At 37.2% G+C, this 13868-nt stretch overlaps 1 protein-coding gene across 1 annotated transcript in view; it reads left to right on the forward strand.

The window, feature by feature from the left end:
• DZIP1 (DAZ interacting zinc finger protein 1) overlaps positions 1 to 13868 on the forward strand; it is a 197446-nt gene that overhangs the window by 121100 nt on the left and 62478 nt on the right. The window lies entirely within an intron of this gene.

Genomic DNA, 13868 nt, shown 5'->3' on the forward strand with positions numbered 1-13868 from the left:
ACATTTGCACTTTTCTAGTTTTTTTTTATTTAATCTATTAAAGACCCTAACAATTTAGGTTCTGCATAAATCCTTTTACATAAGCTATTTAGTTAAATCACAACGCCGGATGAGATAAAAAAATTAAATAAGAAAAAATTGCCAGGTGTGGGGGTTGAACACACGAACCAATATGGGGACCAGATCTTGAGTCTAGCACCTTAACCACTCGGCGAACCTGACTTGTAAACAATTCCTGATCATATTCATATTACAATTCAGTTTCTTTCTGTGTGTGTCGTCTCTTTGTGTTTGTTATCCCTGTGTGTTAGTCGTCTCTCTTTATGTGTGTGTGCGCACGTAACCTTGTCTAATGTGAATTTCAACCATTCAGGCTGGTGGACTAAGACCCCAATTCTGAGCTAGTGAATTTCCACCATTCGGACTGGTGGACTAAGACCCCAATTCTGAGCTAGTGAATTTCCACCATTCAGGTTGGTAGACTAAGACCCCAATATTGAGCTAGTGAATTTCCACCGTTCAGGCTGGTGGACCCCAATTTTCCAACTCTTGCATTTCATGACAGAAATTCAAAATGAACTTCGAAAAATCAAGAGAATGTAACTGTGAGAAGGTAAAGCACAGCAAGTCACTACTGAAATATTCCAACTCTTGCATTTCACGATAGATATTCATGTGTGTGTTTGTGAGTTTTTTCGTGTGGGCGTGTTGGTGTGTTTTCTTGATTGAGATGGTGAGTTGTTTTGATTGAGTTTGTGTGTGTGTGTGGTATTGTGTGGGTTAGCGTGCCAGTGTGTGTGTGTTTAAGTTTGTGAGTGAGTTTGTGTTTGTGCGAGTGGGTGTGGGTGGGTGGGTGTGCGTGTGTGTGTGTTTGTTTGTTTGTTTTTGTGTGTTTGTGTGTGTGTGTAAGTTTTTGTGTGTGAGTGTAAGTTTTTGCGCGTGTGTGTAAGTTTTTGTGTGAATGTAATTTTTTATGTGAATGTAAGTTTTCGTGTGCATGTGTAAGTTTTTGTGTGTGTGTGTGTTAGTGTGTTTGTTTGTGTGTGTGTTTGTTTTATTTGTTGCGTGTGTGTGTGTGTATTTTTTTGAGTGTTTTCGTAATTGTTCGTGTGTTTGTGTTTGTTTGAGTTTTTGTGTGTGTGTGAGTGTGTGTGTATTTTTTTGTGTGTGTAAGTTTTTGCGTGTGTGTGTTTGTTTTTGTGTGTGTGTGTGTGTGTAAGTGTGTGTCTGTGTATTTTTTTGTGTGTGTGTGTGTGTAAGTTTTTTCGTGTGGGTGTAAGTTTTTGTGTGTGTGTGCATGTAAGTTTTTGTGTGTCTAAGCTTTTGTGTGTGTAAGTTTTGACGTGTGTGTGTAAGTTTTCGTGTGTGTGTGTATAAGTTTTTGTGTGAATGTAAGTTTTTTTGTGTGTATGTGTAAGTTTTTGTGTGTGTGTGTGTGTGTAAGTTTGGGTGTGTGTGTGTTAGTTTTGGCATGTGTGTGTTAGTTTTCGTCTATGTGTGTTTAAGTTTTTGTGTGTGTGTGTATTTTTGTGTGCTTATGTTTTCGTTTGTGTGTGTGTGTAATTTAGTTTTTGAATGGTTTATGTTTATTTCTGTTTATATTGTTCTTGTGTTTTTTTTTTTTTGTGTGTGTGTGTAATTGTTTGTGTTTATTATCTTTTTCGATTTTTTTTATGTGGTTTTTTTTTGTTTGTTAAGTTTGTGTGTGTGTGTGTGTGTGTGTGTGTGTAAGTTTTTGTGTGTGTAAGTTTGTGTGTGTGTGTGTGTAGTTTGTGTGTGTGTGTGTGTGTGTGTGTAAGTTTGTGTGTGTAAGTTTTGGCGTGTGTGTGTAAGTTTTCGTGTGGGTGTGTGTAAGTTTTGTGTGTGTGTGTGTTTAAGTTTTTGTGCGTGTGTGTGTGTGAGTTTTTTGTGTTCATGTGTCAGTTTTTGTGTATGTGTGTGTGTGTGTGTGTAAGTTTTTGTGTGTGTGTAAGTTTTGGCGTGTGTGTGTGTGAGTTTTTTGTGTTCATGTGTTAGTTTTTGTGTATGTGTGTGTGTGTGTGTGTGTTAGTTTTTGTGTGTGTGTAAGTTTTGGCGTGTGTGTGTGAGTTTTCGTGTGTGTGTGTGTGTGTGTAAGTTTTGTGTGTTTGTGTGTGTGTCAGTTTTTGTGTGCATGTTATTTTTTGTGTGCATGTTTGTTTTGGTGTGATTGTGTAAGTTTTTGTGTGTGTGTGTGTGTGTGTGTTTGTTTGTGTGTGTGTGTTTGTCTGTGTTAGTTTTTTAGTGTGTGTGTTAGTTTTGGTGTGTGTGTGTGTGTAAGTTTTCGTGTGCATGTGTAAGTTCTTGTGTGTGTAAGTTTTGGCGTGTGTGTGTAAGTTTTCGTGTGTGTATGTGTAAGTTTTGTGAGGATGTGTGTGTGTAAGTTTTTGTGCGTGTGTGTGTGAGTTTTTTGTGTTCATGTGTAAGTTTTTGTGTGTGTGTGTGTGTGTGTGTGTGATGTGTAAGTTTTTGTGTGTGTGTAAGTTTTGGCGTGTGTGTGTGTGTTTTCGTGTGTTTGTGTGTGTGTTTGTTTTTGTGTTAGTGTTTTTTTTTGTGTGTGTGTGTATTTTTGTGCGTGTGTTTGTATGTTTTCGTGTGTGTGTGTGTGTAAGTTTTATTTTGATTGTGTAAGTTTTTGTGTGTGTGTAAGTTTTGGCGTGTGTGTGTATGTTTTCGTGTGTGTGTGTGTTATTTTTTTGTGTGTGTGTGTGTGTTTGTTTTTTTGCGTGTGTGTGTTTTTTTTTTTTTGTGTTGTGTTAGTTTTTGTGTTTGTGTGTGTGTGTGTAAGTTTTTGTGTGTGTGTAAGTTTTGGCGTGTGTGTGTGAGTTTTCGTGTGTTTGTGTGTGTAAGTTATGTGTGTGTGTGTCTGTGTAAGTTTTTGTGTGCATTTAAGTTTTTGTGTGCATGTAAGTTTTCGTGTGCATGTGTAAGTTTTTGTGTGCTTCCCAAATCATAATTTTCTGAAAGGACACACCTATGAAAGGCTAAGAAATCTAGCTTAGAAAAGTCAAAAATAGCAAATTAACCATCCCAAATCATAGGTTTCAGTCAACACACACCTACGAATGACTATGAAATCCTGCTCAGAAAAGTAAAAAAATAGCAGCCCACACATCTCAAATCATAGGTTTCAGACATCACACACCTACTAAAGACTAAGAAATCCTGTTATGAAAAGTCAGAAATAGCAAATTACATATACCAAATGATGTTTCAGACAACACTCACCTATGAACGGCTAAGAAACCTAGCTCAGAAAAGTCAAAAATAGCAAACTAGTCATCCCAAACTATAGGTTTCAGACAACAAACACCAATGAAAGGCTAAGAAATCCAGCTCAGAAAAGTCAAAAGTAGCAATCCACCCATCCCAAATCATAGGTTTCAGACACTACACACTTATGAAAGTCTAAGAAATCCAACTCAGAAAAGCCCGAAATAGCCAAACTACATATCCCAAATCATCGGTTTCAGTCAACACACACCAACGAAAGACTAGGAAACCTAGCTCAGAAAAGTCAAAAATAGCAAACTACACATCCCAAACTATTGGTTTCAGACAACATTCACCTACGAAATACTAGAAAACCTTAGCTCAGAAAAGTCAAAAATAGCAAACTACACATCCCAAATCATAGGTTTCAGACACTACACACCTATGAAAGACTAAGAAATCCAACTCAGAAAAGCCCGAAATAGTAATTTACATATCCCAAAACATAAGTTTCAGACAGCATTAACCTACGAAATACTAAGAAACCTTAGCTCAGAAAAGTCAAAAATAGCAAACTACATATCCCAAATCATAAGTTTCAGTCAACACACACCAATGAAAGGCTAAGAAACCTAGCTCATAAAAGCCTGAAATATCAAACTACTCATCCCAAACTATTGGTTTCAGACAACATTCACCTAGGAAATACTAGGAAACCTTAGCTCAGAAAAGCCTGAAGTAGCAAACTACACATCCCAAATCATGGGTTTCAGACAACACACATCAACGAAAGACGGGTGCTCGAGGAGAGCCTTTGAGGGTCTGGGGGGCCCTTGCGGGCCGGTGGTCCTTGGGGAGCTCGGGGGGACCTTTGGGGACCGGGGGAGGGCCTTTGGGGGTCTGAGGAGGGCGTTTGGGTGATAACATTTCGAAATTTTTACTTTTTAGTTTACTTTTTTTTTGCGGCGCATCCCTGCGGCGCATCCCCTGAGGCGCTTTCCTGACCCGTGGCGCATCCCTGCGGCACATCCTGCGGAACTTTCCTGGCCCACGGCGCATCCCGGCGGCGCTTCTCTGGTCCGGGGGACCTTTGGGGGCCGGGGGAGGGCCTTTGGGGCACAGGGAGGGCCTTTGGGGGTCCGGGGGGCAGTTGGGGGCCTGGGGGGCCTTTGGGACCCCGTTGGTCCTTTGGGAGCTCGATGGGCCTTTGGGGGGCCCGGGGATGGCCTTTGGGAGCTTGGGGGGCCTTTCAGGCCCGGGGGCGTCCTTCGGGGTTGGGTAGGAGGATTGGAACCCTTTGGGGTTGGGTTAGAGGACCTCACAACACTGTTCAAATGAAACTTGTGTATTATAACGACCACAGAGTTTCACCATTAAATTCTCTTCTAAAATCTCTTCAAAAATCTTCTTTTAAAATGTCTCTATCTGTTTCGCCGAAATAGTTCCATAACCTTCCTAAAAAGTTTCGCCCAAATAATCCCTAAACGTAAATTCAGCGTGTTCCTTTGTTATTGACATCTCTGCGCTAATGCATTTCAAATTAATAAGAAACCTTTTCGCTCGCTAAAACAATTCATCGCTAAGATGTTTCTTGGAGAATTGCTTCCATGGCCTTTGGTTATTAATATCTTTTGGAGTTCAACCAGTAGAACTGTTCCCGAGGCAAAGACATTAATGATTTGGATCTATTCCTGGAGAAATGTTTCTAGGCGAAAATTTTTAAAGTCTGACAGATGATGTCATTGATTGATTGATCTGTCAAGAAAGGGGAAATTAATTTGTTGTTTCTAAGGGGAATTATTGATTCACGATATGTGAATTGAGGTCGACAGCACAGGTGTTCCAAGGTCGATGTTGTTGTAAGTGCACGCTCTCAGCGAATGTCAAGGTCGATGTTGTTGTTGTTGACACACTTTGATTACGCAATCAAGTTCTCGGAAATTCACTTCCCCCCCGAGTCCTAGATCAATAACATTGTTCCCGTTAGAATTCAATGCGCATGTGCAACCTTCGTTCCGGAGTTATTACACATAGAAACATCAAATAAATCGACCTTGGAAAAAGAGGTCATTGACCGATTACGCAATCTTTCTCCCTAGGGATTCCATGCCCATATTTGGGGTGCCAAAAAGTTATAGGTGGCAGCAGGGGTGAGTCCTGGGAGTATAAGATAGCTTTCTACTAAAACAGCATTAAAATACTAGATTTCCAATCGAATGAGTCCCCTTTGGAGTTTATATGACGACTCCTTCCATATAAAGTGCCTCTGGGAAAAAAAAATAATAATAGAGCATTGGAGCCGTATGGACTTCACTATAGGCAACGCTATAGCATTGACTCTGAAAAAAGTGCCATGATTTAAAATCCAAAAGACATGTTTCGAAAAAAAAAATCATAGTCCTTACAAAACTAAGGCATGTTGCATCTTGTTTGAAGTGAAGCCTTTGACAAATTTTGAATCTCTATGACTGGAGGCGCAAAGATGCCAAAATTAGTGATGGTACTTCAACACCAAGTTTTAAACAAGATTTAGGATGGTTGTCAATGTCCCTCCTTTCCCTACCAACCTTTCAGCATTCATGTGCGCATGTTATACCTTGTGTGAACCGGAGTTACAGAAAAACATTCATTCTTTATGAATGAGGCGCGAAGATGGAGGCGCGAAGATGGCCAATGGCAAATCAAACATAACACATGCCATGAATCTTTTAGTAAGATTAAATAATAAAAAAACTAATTTTTTTAACTGGAATTAAGGAGCGACATTAAAACTTAAAACGAACAGAAATTATTCCGTATATGGAAGGGGCTGTCTCCTCCTTAACGCCTTGCTCTTTACGCCAAAGTTTGACTCTTTCTCACAACTCTATTTGTTAAAACAATATAAAACTTTAGAGTAAAGAGCAAGGCGTTGAGGAGGGGACAGTCCCTTCCATATACGGAATAATTTCTGTTCGTTTTAAATTTTAATGTCGCTCCTTACTTTCAGTTAAAAAACTTGTTTTTTTTTATTTAATTTCTGAACGTTTTTTTCAAAAAATCTGGAAAATCCGGCGGCCCCCTTCAAAGAAATATCCCTTCCCCCATGACAATGTCCTCCATGGAAAGATCCTCCCACGTAGCCTCTTCCTCTGACCCCCCTCCCCACCAGAAGAAATCTCTCCTGAAAACTTCTTTATACTTCCAAGTAACAAATACTATAATGTAAACCATGGTTAAAGTTGATAATTTGGAGCCCTTTCCCTGGACTGTGGGGGATTAAGTCATGCTCAAGGCCATATTTATTAGGTTTTCGACTATGCTTAACAAAATGGCTATCTCAAAATTTTAATCGGGTGACTTTGGAAAAAAAAATGAGCGTCGGAGGGGGCCTAGTTGCTCTCCATTTTTGTTTTGGTTTTTGCAGGTAGTAGCTCAAAACCTCTACAGTACGATACACTGAATATGATGGTTTGAATTTCAGTAAGAATCTAATGTTTTAGAGGAGTTTCCCACTTTTTTCGAAAATAAGACAAATATTTTCAGGCTCGTAACTTTTGATTGGTAAGACTAAACTTGATGAAACTTTAATATTTCAAATTAGCACAAAAATCCAATTCTTTTCATGTATCTACTGGTATAAAAATTCCGTTTTTTAGAGTTTTGGTTACTATTGAGCCGGGTCGCTCCTTACTTACAGTTTGTTACCACGAACTGTTTGATTAAATGAAAATTATGCAAATTTTTTCAAATTAAAGTAAGGGGCAACATTAAAATTTAAAATGAAAAGAAATAATTACATTAACGAGAATGTTGCTCTTCCTCAACCACTTGCTCTTTGCGCTAAGGTTTGAATTTTGTCCCAATTCTTTCAGAACGACTCCTGAAACACCATATTCGTTTTATTAAAGCAATAAGAAGCTTTTTTTAGAGCTAGGTGTCGAGGAAGAGCAGTCCCCCTCATACACGTAATAATTTCTGTTGGTTTTAAGTTTTAATGTTGCTCCTTACTTTCACTTGAAAGAAACTTGATTTTTTGTATTTGATTTCGTATTTTAGACGTAACACCTTTAATTAGGTGTTGTTTTACGTACCACATAATTAAAGGTGTTGCGTCGAAAATACACCGTATATATGGGGAAATGAGACCCACCCAGTAAACAACTATAGACTCAACATTTGGTTTGCAATTAAAAGACACGGAAGGCTTTGCCACTTTCATTGGAAATTTGTTTTACATTTGGGCAAGATTAAAGAAGAAAATTTACACCAAGAACTTTGAATGAACTTTGTCAGTGAACTCTCTCTGAAAATAATCTAATGATTAATCCGGAAGTCCATGATTTTGTGAATGACTCAAAAATTTATTTACTTTTTTGTATGTAAATATGCTACTTTCAATTATATTATTTAAGTATTTCTATTCTACTGAAGACGGTCGCTGTATATGTGATAGAAATATCTGGACTTTTGTGCCTGTTATTATTACTGACTACATTAATGGATTTATACCCATTTGAAAGTTTATTCTTTATTTAATTTCTTATTGTTTATTAAATAATGCCAGGAAATCTGGCTAAACATGCATAGAAAAATTACTCCTCTCCACGAATATATTCTCTGGACATCTTAATTCTTGTGAAAATTTCCTGCAGGCAATTACTCTTAACGTTTTCACTCCTAAGACTAAATCGACAGACAGAAAGCAAGACATGAGACGAATTTCATATAGGAATTCCGGAAAATTCTCCCAGTGTAAAATTTCCCCTGAAAAATTCACTCCCTGGAAACTTCCCTCCCTATAAAAAATTATTCCCGTGGAAAATCCCACCAGCAGAAAATTCACACCCCCCCCCCCCAAAAAAAAATTTATTTATACTTCCCAATAAAAAATACTAAACTTAAACAATGGGCAAATTTTGTAAATTAAAGACCTTTCCCCAGGGGCTGTGGGGGGGGGTCATGATATATCCAAAGTTATTTAAAGTACCCAATTGAACCGGGAGTGTTTGACTGGAATTAGGAATTAAGGCTTGGAATTAAGGACTGCTTGGAATTAGTAGAGGGCAAGGTACTACCACGGGTCAAACAACAGGGCGAGCAAGATCACACGCCTATTTCGAGGCCAATCAGAGAGCTACAATACGAACCGGAGTGACATCAGTTCTGTACTTACAAGAGTTTTGGCATGGATTTGTGTATTAGCCCCAAGAGCTCTTAGCAACCACTCATAGCAACCACAATTAATATAAGGAAGGTTTTGTAGTATAGTTGATATTAGTGTGAGAATAGAATTCAAGGAGAGAGAACAGTTTGACTATACTTGTTTATATTTGCCAAGATATATATTTGCGATAATGAATAGTATGTTTACACTATTAGAAGCTGATATTGGAGCTGGTAGCAGCAGCAATGATACAAGATTACCAAACATTGCAGTAGAAATCACAAGAGGATCTCTACTTTGTCTTGAATGGGATGAAGTATATGCAAAATACGTGTTATCTTTGAGTAAATTTAAATTGGAGGAACAATTATGATTCGCTGCGAAAGTCGATTTAGTACATATACATGGACTTCAAAGTGCCTTAAATGCAATAGTTAAGCATGTTGAGGAAAATAAGTTATATCGGCAACTGTATGTGTAATATATTATTGTTGTAATTATACTCACACACAATAAAATTGTTTCGAAATAAAAAATGTTCTCTTTCTTTTAGTTAGATTTTTTTAAGTGGGTTATCGAATATTCATGAAGTAGAACGAATTGTGGTTAGTCTAGGGTCAGGAGTGAGAGTGTTGGGATTGGAAAATGAATGAATTCGAGAAAGAGAGAATTATGTCAAATCTTGTGATTATGGAAAAACGTTTAATTCTAGATGAAGATTTTCTCGAGTTATCTCTACAACGGAAAATATTTTCTCAAAGATTACTTCATAATATAATGGAGAATGATTCTCCATCTTTGGACTATTGTTTGCAGCTTTTACGACGTGACTCAATTGTATTTACTCAATTTATTGATATATTAATTGAAAAAAATCAAAATAATATCGTGGATATACTTTTGAATACATTGCCATAAATTCTTTCTAGATATCTCTCTCCCTTAAAAACAGGCTATGTAACGTCAAAAAGTTACTCCTATCTCCCTCTCTCTCCCCCTCTGAATTTATCGAACATGGATCAGCTTCTTTTTAGCTGTGAGAGAGTTAACACTGGAAACAAAAAAAAAATGTCCCATGTGTGCCAGCTACACGTATACATCAGAGGTAGTTGGTCATTATGGTAAAGTTGTGCAGTGGTGAGTAAGCATGATAAAAAGTACAAACTAAACAACTCGGGCATTGTACATAGAGACAATGTTGCACAAATTGGTGACTGCAATTGTTGTTTTGTAAAGATTTATGAATATCATCCTAAAAAGTATCTAAGCTCCAGTTGGCAATATGATAAATGTGATCGTTGGGAGAATACTTCTCCTGGTATGATTGGAAAGAACCCTAAGCGAGATTTCACTTTATATCTACGACATTGGTATCGTCGTGATTTTAAATTATTTTGGGAGGAAGAATCAAGATTACGCTTCAACTGTTGGAGTAACAAGACAATTTGGTTCCTACGTCATCGTTGTGACGAGACTGCCTATTATGAGTATAAACCTAGTGATTTTTATTTGGCTGTTACAGAATGAGATTCACCACTTGAAAACAGTGTATGTGATATTGCTTCAAATAGGCAAATTGAAACACGTGATATCCGACAAAAGATGATGATAAAAATTTATTCAATCTGATACTTAGATTTGTCTATATTATTCGATGTGTCTGACAAAGATTTTGATAGAAAAAAATTTATTCACTCTGATACTTAGATTTTGTCAATGTTATCCCATGTATCTGACAATAGATGTTGATACAGAATTCAATCACTCTGAGACTTAGGTTTTGATAATGTTAACCGACATATCCGGCAAAGGATGTTGATACAGAATCTGTTCGCTCTGATACTTGAATTTTATCAATTTTATCCTGACTTGATTTTGTGTGTGTTAACCTATCTATCTGACATATGATGTATGAAAATTCCTTTTCTTACATCTCCGACGTTTTAATAGACAATCTAAGCATTTTATATGCTAGCATACTCTAAAAATAATGAACATATAACAAGGTAATGCCTAATATATTTTTAATGAAATAATGACATGTGGAATATTAATACAAAAATACATTATTATATAATATTAATATCATTGAACAACTTTGGACATTTTGAATCTTTTCCATAAAATAGTTCACCATGTTCTCTCTTGATACTCTAGCTATTGTCTTCTCATAGTTCGTAATCAGTAGAATAATCATTAATCCATCTTGAGTCATACACAATTTTTTTGGGGTGTTACCTACAAGTTCAGAATGCGTTTCATCTTTGATATTAATGAGCTCATCTTTATATTCATTAGTGATATTGTCTGCCAATGAAATTTTGATTTTGTTAGCAATATCACTGTCTATTCTCACATTGTATTTACACAGGTAACAGTTCTGGCATGTAGACAAAATATGATTTATGATATTAGTGCAACAGTTGATCTTTCTTTTCCTCTTCGCTTTTATTTGAATATTAATACCGGAACGATGGCAATAGGATCTATCAACAGGTAACGTGTTACCAGAACCATTAGCGAGAAGATGCCCATCTTCATCAACTATTTTTTTTATGTTGGCATTCTCTTTTAGCACTAACTTCTCTGGAGATCTCACTCTCGCATATCCACCATGAGTGTGGTTGAATGGTTTCGATAGTCCAAAGAAATTTAGCTTTTCGCTGTCATGACAACGCACACATACATTTCCAATAAGATATCCATTGATTGATCTTTGTTCAGCATTCAACACAACGATGATTTGATCATGTGCTCACACTTTCTCCAAATAATTCATCTTCACTTTTTAAACGAAAAAATGAAATGCAGATGTCAATCCTTCCAATGTAGAAAAATTACTGATTTAGTACGTACAATAAACTAGGTAGTGTCGATAACCTGCCATAGAGTACCACTGGGAAAGCCGTGTCGTGTCTATGAGCAAGCATAGAGTATGATTGATGTAGCCTCAAGGATATTTCTTGTCATTTTAAGATATGTCAAAAAAAAATTCTCAAGTCCAAAAAAAAGTTGAAATAAAATTATCATGTTAAAAAAAATTTTAAAATCGTTAAAAAAACAAACTTAAAAAAAAGTATAAAAAAGGGGGAATGGGCCCAAAAAGTCAGAGGGAGGGCGCCCCTTGGAGGTTGGGGAGAAGGTACCTTAGGAGGTTGAGGTGCTTATAGGTTTTAGACAACACAAATCTACAAACGTTAAGACATCTAGCTTATATGTGAATTTTTATGCTTTAAGCATGTTTTATGTCATTCTAAGACATGTAAAAAAAGTTGACATAAAATTATCATGTTAAAAAAATAAAAAAAGGTTAAAAAAACTTCAAAAAAGTGCAAAAAAATTGGGGGGGGGGGTGACCTAAAAAAATGGAGGGAGGGGTCCCCTTGGTGGTTAGGGAGATGGGGTCCCTGGGAGGCTGAGGTCCTTGATGGTTAGGCTCATTGGTGCTTGCGGTCTTTGATGGTTCATGCCTATAATTATCTCACTAGTTGATTTCAAAGGATTATTCTGAATTTCTTTATTAAAATTCTTTTTTAACATGAGAATATCTTATATCGCCCAAATCCCGTATTGAGTACTTGTCTATTATAACGACCACAGCCGAGAAGTAAAGCTAGGTCATTTCACGTGATCTTTTCTTGGCACCTATGGCTCTATTACTTTCAACTTTTTAGCAAACCCCATTGCTAAAACATATTTTATTTACTACATGTGTGTTACACAGAACACAGCCATGAAGTAAAGCTAAGTCAACTCACATGTCTCAACTCAATGTCGATTAATCTCTAACTGTTCCTATGTTTGGCCACTGTGCACTGTCACATTTAAAATTCTCAGGATTCTGGTTCAGTAATATATTCAATCTCTATTATTCCCCCTGTATGCTTCATCTCCCCTCCAAGTGAAGCAATACTCATTACCCTCTGTATCTGTTGCACTTAGAAACATCTTAATTCTAAGTTATTCAAGAGACGAATTCAAGAGTCAAGATGTGTTATAAAGGCTTTGAAATAATAATAACCCCTAAATTTATCGCTAAGCCTAAAGAAAATGAATCCTTATTCAAACAGAATTTCTATCTCTTTAGAGTCTCGCTTAATTCCTAGAAATCAGGTGATGTCACTCCCGTTAGTAATCTAACTCCCTGATTGGTCTAGAAAGAGGTGAATGATCTTGTCCCGTTAGTAGGTCAATGCCCATATATGGACTCCCTTCTTGAGTAATACCTCTCAACCTACTATTGAGAAGTATAGACACACTTTTCAAGGGGGCGGGGAATTTTCTCCTGTAGGGATTTCCTACAGGGAGAATTTTCTGTGGGGAGGGACGTTCCTGAGAGCTGAACTTTCCTGGAGAAATTTTACACTGGGAGAATTTCTAGAATTCCTATACAAAAGTATTTTTATTTGTCTTACCGAATCAATTATAGATGTGGAGATGTTAAGGTGACTCGTACAAGGGAAGTTTTGGTACTTATGAAATATGCGGGCCCACCGCTATATATTGTACAAGGGACTACTGATGGATACCCGTCAAGTGGGTATTTGTAATAGAGAAATAGAATGCAAAGCGTGGTTTTCATTGCGTTTACTATATTTAAACTGTTGTTTTTTGGGGCTAGGGAGGGAGGAATGTACCTAGGTTAGGTTACGTATTTAACATATACCAGGCTTCAACCCCCCCAGCCCTAATGTGCAAAAAAAAGCCCAAATTCGTTTCTAAACTAATATATATTTATCCTATTTTATTTTATTAACACTAACCAAACTTAACTTATTTCGTGGGCCCGCATAATGCATAAGTACCCAAGTATTTACTGGGTTGGAATTGTATAGTGTCTTTCTGCAGATGGGGGTGATTTTTCTTGAGATATACTTTCCAGATGGAACTTTCTGTGGGAGCAACTTTAAACTAGGGGGTGGGTGAGGGTGGGGGGGTGGGCTTTTTGATAAAAAACTTCCGCGGAGGAACTACCAAAGCGTAAAATTACTACAAATCTCTTAAAAAAATACTAATAAATAAGTTAACTCAAAACGAACAGAAACCAGAGGCAATATAGTGCCTATAGTAATAATAGCGTTGCCTATAGTAAAGGCCATACGGCTCCAATGTTTTATTTTTTTTTTTTTTTCCCAGAGGCACTTCATACAGAAGGGGTCGTCGTAGAAACTTCAAAGGGAGCTCATTCGATTGGAAATCGAGAGTTCTAGTGCCCAGTTTAATAGTCAAAAATGATTGGAGGGCAACTAGTCCCCCCCCCCCCTATGCCCATCATTCCCCCAAACACATCCAATCAAAATTTTGATTTAGCCATTTTGTTCAACGTAGTTGATTTTCAGATTGAAAATATATTTTTGAGGAGGACACTCCTCAACAACCCTCAGGGCAAGAGTTTTAAGTTATGCCCTGGGGGCATATACTGTTTTTATAAAAGGCGTTGTCGTAGAAACTTCGAAACAGGCTCATTCGATTGGAAATTCAAAGGGCTGGT

This window comes from Artemia sp. Qi Xiang Cuo, chromosome 18 (genome assembly GCF_049724085.1).
Source record: "Artemia sp. Qi Xiang Cuo chromosome 18, ASM4972408v1, whole genome shotgun sequence".
Lineage (NCBI taxonomy): Eukaryota > Metazoa > Arthropoda > Branchiopoda > Anostraca > Artemiidae > Artemia > Artemia sp. Qi Xiang Cuo.